Source organism: Chionomys nivalis, chromosome 13 (genome assembly GCF_950005125.1).
Source record: "Chionomys nivalis chromosome 13, mChiNiv1.1, whole genome shotgun sequence".
In the NCBI taxonomy this organism is placed as follows: domain Eukaryota; kingdom Metazoa; phylum Chordata; class Mammalia; order Rodentia; family Cricetidae; genus Chionomys; species Chionomys nivalis.
In genome coordinates, this window is record NC_080098.1 from 1,014,443 (window position 1) to 1,022,724 (window position 8,282).

The following is an 8,282-nucleotide window of genomic DNA, read 5'->3' on the forward strand; positions in this document are numbered from 1 at the left end:
CAACAGAAGAAATTCTAATGGCCAAAAGACACTTAAGGTCATGCTCAACCTCCTTAGCGATAAGGGAAATGCAAATTAAAACAACTTTGAGATACCATCTTACACCTGTCAGAATGGCTAAAATCAAAAACACCAATGATAGCCTTTGCTGGCGAGGTTGTGGAGAAAGAGGCACACTCATTCATTGCTGGTGGGAATGCAAACTTGTGCAACCACTCTGGAAATCAGTGTGGCGATTTCTCAGGAAATTTGGGATCAACCTACCCCAAGATCCAGTAATACCACTATTGGGAATATACCCAAGAGATGCCCCATCAAATGATAAAAGTATCTGTTCAACTATGTTCATAGCAGCATTGTTTGTAATAGCCAAAACCTGGAAACAACCTAGATGCCCTTCAATGGAGGAATGGATGAAGAAAGTGTGGAATATATACATATTAGAGTACTACTCAGCAGTAAAAAACAATGACTTCTCGAATTTTGCGTGCAAATGGATGGAAATAGAAAACACTATCCTGAGTGAGGTATCCCAGACCCAAAAAGAGGAACATGGGATGTACTCACTCACAATCGGTTTCTAGCCATAAATAAAAGACATTAAGCATATAATTTGTGATCCTATAGAAGTTAAATAAGAAAGTGAACCCAAAGAAAATCATATAGTCATCTGCATGGAGAGGGGGAAGTAGACAAGATTGCAGGGCAAAAACTGGGAACTTGCGGGTGAGGTGGCATGGGGCAAAGGGGAAATGGGATGAGAAACATGAGAAGGGGAGGATGGGAGGAGCTCGGGGGATTGGGATGGTTGGGATATAGGAAGGGAGGATACGGGAGCAGCGAAGTGTATATCCTATCTAAGGGAGCCATCTTAGGGTTGGCAAGAGACTTGACTCTAGAGGGGTTCACAGGTGTCCAGGGAGATGTCCCCAGCTGGTACCTTGGGCAACTGAGGAGAGGGAACCTGAAATGACCCTGTCCTATACTGATGAATGTTTTACCTATCACCTTAGAACCTTCATCTGGCGATGGATCGAGGTAGAGACAGAGACTCAATTTGGAGCAACGGTCTGAGCTCTTAAGGTCCAAATGAGGAGCAGAAGGAGGGAGAACATGAGCAAAAAATCAGGACCACGAGGGATGCACCCACCCAATGTGACAGTGGAACTGATTTATTGGGAGCCCACCAAGGCCAGCTGGTCTGGGACTGAATAAGCATGGGTTGATTCCGGACTCTCTGAGCATGGTGGACAATGAAGGCAGATGAGAAGCCAAGGACAATGGCACTAGGTTTCGATCCTAATACATGAACCGGCTTTGTGGGAGCTTAGCCTGTTTAGACGCTCACCTTCCTGGAAGTAGATAGAAGACCTTCGTCTTCCCGCAGGGCAGAGAATTTGGACTGCTCTTAAGTATCAAGAGGGAGGGGGGATGGTGTGGGGGGAGGAGAAGAGGAGTGGGGATAGGGGGAGGGAAGTGGGGGGAGGGGGCAATATTTGGGAGGAGGGGAGGGAAATGGGAAACGGGGAGCAGGTGGAAATTTTAATTAAAAAAGAATAAAAAAAAAAAAATAAAAAACCAAAATGTTTTGCCTGATTCAGTCCCAACAACCTGTGCCCTGGCTTTATGTCTGCACTTGGCCTCATCAAACTCAGCAGGCATGCTCTTAACCACCAAGACATTTCTCCTGCCTCTTCCTTCTGCTTCCAGTAGAGGGCACCAAACCTCGTTTTGAAGCAATTATGTGTTGTCCAGGAATCGAACTTCTGATCTTTGGAAGAGCAGGCAATGCTCTTAACCACTGAGCCAACTCTCCGACCCGTTTTTCAACTTCTTTAACTAAACCAGGATTACTCAATGTGGTGTGTGGATCACATCTGCATTCCCCTAACATGTGGATTACAGGGGTCTCCATGGACCTATTGGCTGTTCATGTACCTCATAGAGGGGGTCAGGATGAATTGTTTCTCTGGCTTTAAATTGGTTAACATTTTGCTAGTGTATGTAGTCCTTTGATTGTCTTGGATGTGAGTTCTCTTTAAGGCACATGAACATGCCAGTGTTTTCTTCTTCTAGCCATCTTGCCTTACTCTCCTTAGTGTTTTCTCTGAAGCACGATGGCTCTTGGTGATAGAGCTGTGAGTCTTTAACATCCTAAAAAAACGTTTGTCTAATTCAGTCACAATAACGTGGGCCCTGGCCTTTGCCCTTACTCTATGTCTGCACTTGGCCTCATCAAAACTCAGCAGCCAATGCTCTTAAGCACTGAGCCATCTCTCCTGCCTCTTCCTTCTGTTGCCAGTAGATGGCACCAATTCTCATTTTGAGAGCAAAACTGTGGTTGCCAGGAATCGAACTTCTGACCTTTAGAAGGGCAGCCAGGATTCTTAACCACTGAGCTATCTCTCGAGAGCTTCTTTCTGCATCCAAAAGAGGGCACAAGACCTCAGTGCAGATGGTTGTGAGCCATTATGTGGTTGCTTGAAATTGAATACAGGAGGATGAAAGAGCAGGAAATGCTCTTAAACACTCAGCCATATCTCCAACCCGTTTTTCTACTTCTTTTTTTTCCTTGCTGATTTTTTTATTAATTAATTAATTTAATTATTAAAGATTTCTGCCTCTTCCCTGCCACCACCTCCCATTCCCTCCCCCTCCCCCAATCAAGTCTTCCTTCCTCCTCAGCCCAAAGAGCAAGCAGGTTTCTCTGCCCTGTGGGAGGTCCAAGGACCACCCACCTCCATCCAGGTCTATTAAGGTGAGCATCCAAACTACCTGGGCTCCCACAAAGCCATTACGTGCAATAGGATCAAGAACCCATTGCCATTGTTCTTCAGTTCTCAGTAGTCCTCATTGTCCATTACGTTCAGCGAGACCGGTTTTGTCCCATGCTTTTTCAGTCCCCGGCCAGCTGGCCTTGGTGAGTTCCCGATAGATCATCCCCATTGCCTCAGTGTGTGGGTGCACCCCTCGCCGTCCTGAGTTCCTTGCTCGTGCTCACTCTCCTTCTGCTCCTCCTTTGGATCGTGAGACTTCAGTCCAGTGCTCCAATGTTGGTCTCTGTCTCTGTCTTCTTTCATCCCTTGATGAAGGTTAATATTCAGGGGGATGCTTATATGTTTTTCTTTGGGTTCACCTTCTTATTTAGCTTCTCTAGAGTCACGAATTATAGTCTCAATGTCCTTTATTTATGGCTAGAACCCAAATATGAGTGAGTACATCCCATGTTCCTCTTTTTGGGTCTGGCTTACCTCACTCAGGATAGTGTTTTCAATTTCCGTCCATTTGTATGCAAAATTCAAGAAGTCATTGTTTTTTACTGCTGAGTAGTACTCTAATATGTATATATTCCATACTTTCTTCATCCATTCTTCCATTGAAGGACATCTAGGTTGTTTCCAGGTTCTGGCTATTACAAACAATGCTGCTATGAACATAGTTGAGCATATACTTTTGTTGTATGTTTGGCTATCTCTTGGGTATATTCCCAATAGTGGTATTGCTGGGTCGAGAGGTAGGTTGAGCCCGACTTTCCTGAGAAACCGCCACACTGCTTTCCAAAGTGGTTGCACAAGTTTGCATTCCCACCAGCAATGGATGAGAGTGCCCCTTTCTCCACAACCTCTCCAGCAGAGGCTATCATTGGTGTTTTTGATTTTAGCCATTCTGACCGGTGTAAGATGGTATCTTAATGTTGTCATGATTTGCATTTCCCTGATTGCTAAGGAAGTTGAGCATGATCTTAAGTGTCTTTTGGCCATTTGAACTTCTTCTGTTGAAAAGTCTCTGTTCAGCTCAGTGCCCCATTTTATAATTGGATTGATTAACCTTTTAGGGTCTAATTTCTTGAGTTCTTTGTATATTTTGGATATCAGACCTTTGTCCGTTGCGGGGTTGGTGAAGATCTTCTCCCAGTCAGTGGGTTGCCTTTCTGTCTTAGTGACAGTGTCCTTTGCTTTACAGAAGCTTCTCAGTCTCAGGAGGTCCCATTTATTCAATGATGTCCTTAGTGTTTGTGCTGCTGGGGTTATACGTAGGAAGTGTTCTCCTGTGCCCGTTTTTCTACTTCTTTACCTAAACAAGATGTACTCAATGATGTGTGGATCACATCTGCATTTTCCTAACATTTGAAGTACAGGGGTCTCCATGGATCTGTTGGCCACTCGTGTACCTCATAGAGGAGGTCTAGACAAATTGTTTTACTGGCTTTAAATTGGTTAAGCTTTTCTTGGTGTTTGTTCCTTTGTATGTCTTGGATGTCAGTTCTTCTTCAGGCACATGAACATGCTAGTATTTTCTTCTTCTAACCATCTCGCCTTACTCTGCTTGGTGGTGTCTCTGAAGCATGCTGGCTCATGGTGATAGAGCTGTGAGTCTTTATTATCCTAACAAAATGTTTTGCCTGATTCAGTCCCAACAACCTGGGCCCTGGCTCTATGTCTGCACTTGGCCTCATCAAACTCAGCAGGCATGCTCTTAACCACCAAGACATCTCTCCTGCGTCTTCCTTCTGCTTCCAGTAGAGGGCACCAAACCTCATTTTGGAGCAATTATGTGATGTCCAGGAATCGAACTTCTGATCTTTGGAAGAGCAGGCAATGCTCTTAACCTCTGAGCCATCTCTCCGACCCGTTTTTCAACTTCTTTAACTAAACCAGGTTTACTCAATGTGGTGTGTGGATCACATCTGCATTCCCCTAACATGTGGAGTACAGGGGTCTCCATGGACCTATTGGCTGTTCATGTACCTCATAGAGGGGGTCAGGATAAATTGTTTCTCTGGCTTTAAATTGGTTAACATTTTGCTGGTGTTTGTAGTCCTTTGATTGTCTTGGATGTGAGTTCTCTTTAAGACACATGAACATGCCAGTGTTTTCTTCTTCTAGTCATCTTGCTTTACTCTCCTTAGGGTTTTCTCTGAAGCATGATGGCTCTTGGTGATAGAATTGTGTGTCTTTAACATCCTAAAAAAACGTTTGTCTAATTCAGGCACAATAAGGTGGCCCTGGCCTTTGCCCTGACTCTATGTCTGCACTTGGCCTCATCAATTTAGCAGGCAATGCTCTTAAGCACTGAGCCATCTCTCCTGCCTCTTCCTTCTGTTGCCTGTAGATGGCACCAAATCTCATTTTGAGAGCAAAACTGGGGTTGCCAGGAATCGAACTTCTGACCTTTAGAAGGGCAGCCAGGATTCTTAACCACTGAGCTATCTCTCGAGCGCTTCTTTCTGCATCCAAAACATGGCACAAGACCTCAGTACATATGGTTGTGAGCCATTATGTGGTTGCTTGAAATTGAATACAGGGGGATGAAAGAGCACGAAATGCTCTTAAACACTGAGCCATCTCTCCAACCCGTTTTTCTACTTCTTTACCTAAACCAGATGTACTCAATGATGTGTGGATCACATCTGTATTTTCTTAACGTTTGAAGTACAGGGGTCTCCATGGATCTGTTGGCCACTCGTGTACCTCATAGAGGAGGTCTAGACAAATTGTTTCACTGGCTTTAAATTTGTTAAGCTTTTGTTGGTGTTTGTTCCTTTGTATGTCTTGGATGTCAGTTCTTCTTCAGGCACATGAACATGCTAGTATTTTCTTCTTCTAACCATCTTGCCTTACTCTGCTTGGTGGTGTCTCTGAAGCATGCTGGCTCATGGTGATAGAGCTGTGAGTCTTTATTATCCTAACAAAATGTTTTGCCTGATTCAGTCCCAACAACCTGGGCCCTGGCTGTATGTCTGCACTTGGCCTCATCAAACTCAGCAGGCATGCTCTTAACCACCAAGACATCTCTCCTTCCTCTTCCTTCTGCTTCCAGTAGAGGGCACCAAACCTCATTTTGAAGCAATTATGTGATGTCCAGGAATCGAACTTCTGATCTTTGAAGAGCAGGCAATGCCCTTAACCACTGTGCCATCTCTCCGAACCGTTTTTCAACTTCTTTAACTAAACCAGGTTTACTCAATGTGGTGTGTGGATCACATCAGCATTCCCCTAACATGTGGATTACAGGGGTCTCCATGGACCTATTGGCTGTTCATGTACCTCATAGAGGGGGTCAGGATAAATTGTTTCTCTGGCTTTAAATTGGTTAACATTTTGCTGGTGTTTGTAGTCCTTTGATTGTCTTGGATGTGAGTTCTCTTTAAGGCACATGAACATGCCAGTGTTTTTTTCTTCTAGCCATCTTGCCTTACTCTCCTTAGTGTTGTCTCTGAAGCACAATGTCTCATGGTGATAGAGCTGTGAGTCTTTAACATCCTAAAAAAAACGTTTGCCTAATTCAGTCACAATAACGTGGGCCCTGGCCTTTGCCCTGACTCTATGTCTGCACTTGGCCTCATCAAACTCAGGAGCCAATGCTCTTAAGCATTGAGCCATCTCTCACGCCTCTTCCTTCTGTTGCCAGTAGATGGCACCAAATCTCATTTTGAGAGCAAAACTGTGGTTGCCAGGAATCGAACTTCTGACCTTTAGAAGGACAGCCAGGATTCTTAACCACTGAGCTATCTCTCGAGCGCTTCTTTCTGCATCCAAAAGAGGGCACAAGACCTCAGTGCAGATGGTTGTGAGCCATTATGTGGCTGCTTGAAATGAATACAGGAGGATGAAAGAGCACGAAATGCTCTTAAACACTCAGCCATCTCTGCAAACCGTTTTTCTACTTCTTTACCTAAACCAGATGTACTCAATGATGTGTGGATCACATCTGCATTGTGAAGTACGGCAGTCTCTATGGATCTGTTGGCCATTCGTGTACAAATGTTTAGACAAATTGTTTCACTGACTTTAAATTGGTTAAACTTTTGTTGGTGATTGTTCCTTTGTATGTCTTGGATGTGAGTTCTCCTTCAGGCACATGAACATGCTAGTATTTTCTTCTTCTAACCATCTTGCCTTACTCTGCTTGGTGGTGTCTCTGAAGCATGCTGGCTCATGGTGATAGAGCTGTGAGTCTTTATTATCCTAACAAAATGTTTTGCCTGATTCAGTCCTAACAACCTGGGCCATGGCCTCATCAAACTCAGCAGGCATGCTCTTAACCACCAAGACATCTCTCCTTCCTCTTCCTTCTGCTAACAGTAGAGGGCACCAAACCTCATTTTGAAGCCATTATGTGATGTCCAGGAATCGAACTTCTGATCTTTGGAAGATCAGGCAATGCTCTTAACCACTGAGCCATCTCTCCGACCCGTTTTTCAACTTCTTTAACTAAACCAGGTTTACTCAATGTGGTGTGTGGATCACATCTGCATTCCCCTAACAGGTGGAGTACAGGGGTCTCCATGGACCTATTGGCTGTTCATGTAACTCATAGAGGAGGTCAGGATAAATTGTTCCTCTGGCTTTAAATTTGTTAACATTTTCCTGGTGTTTGTAGTCCTTTGATTGATTTGGATGTGAGTTCTCATTAAGGCACATGAACATGCCAGTGTTTTCTTCTTCTAGCCATCTTGCCTTACTCTCCTTAGTGTTGTCTCTGAAGCACGATGTTTAATGGTGATAGAGCTGTGAGTCTTTAACATCATACAAAAACGTTTGCCTAATTTAGTCACAATAACGTGGGCCCTTGACTTGCCCTGACTCTATATCTGCACTTGGCCTGATCAAACTCAGCAGGCAATGCTCTTAAGCACTGAGCCATCTCTCCTGCCTCTTCCTTCTGTTGCCAGTAGATGGCACCAAATCTCATTTTGAGAGCAAAACTGGGGTTGCCAGGAATCGAACTTCTGACCTTTAGAACGGCAGCCAGTATTCTTAACCACTGAGCTATCTCTCAAGCGCTTCTTTCTGGATCCAAAAGACGGCACAAGACCTCAGTGCAGATGTTTCTGAGCCATTATGTGGTTGCTTGAAATTGAATACCGGAGGATGAAAGAGCAGGAAATGCTCTTAAACACTGAGCCATCTCTCCAACCCGTTTTTCTACTTCTTTACCTAAACCAGATATACTCAATGATGTGTGGATCACATCTGCATTTTGCTAATATTTGAAGTCCAGGGGTCTCCATGGATCTGTTGGCCATTCATGTACCTCATAGAGGAAGTTTAGACAAATTGTTTCACTGGCTTTAAATTGGTTAAGCTTTTGTTGGTGTTTGTTCCTTTGTATGTCTTGTATGTGAGTTCTTCTTCAGGCACATGAACATGCTAGTATTTTATTCTTCTAACCATCCTGCCTTACTCTGCTTGGTGGTGTCTCTGAAGCATGCTGGCTCATGGTGATAGAGCTGTGAGTCTTTATTATACTAACAAAATGTTTTGCCTGAATCAGTCCCA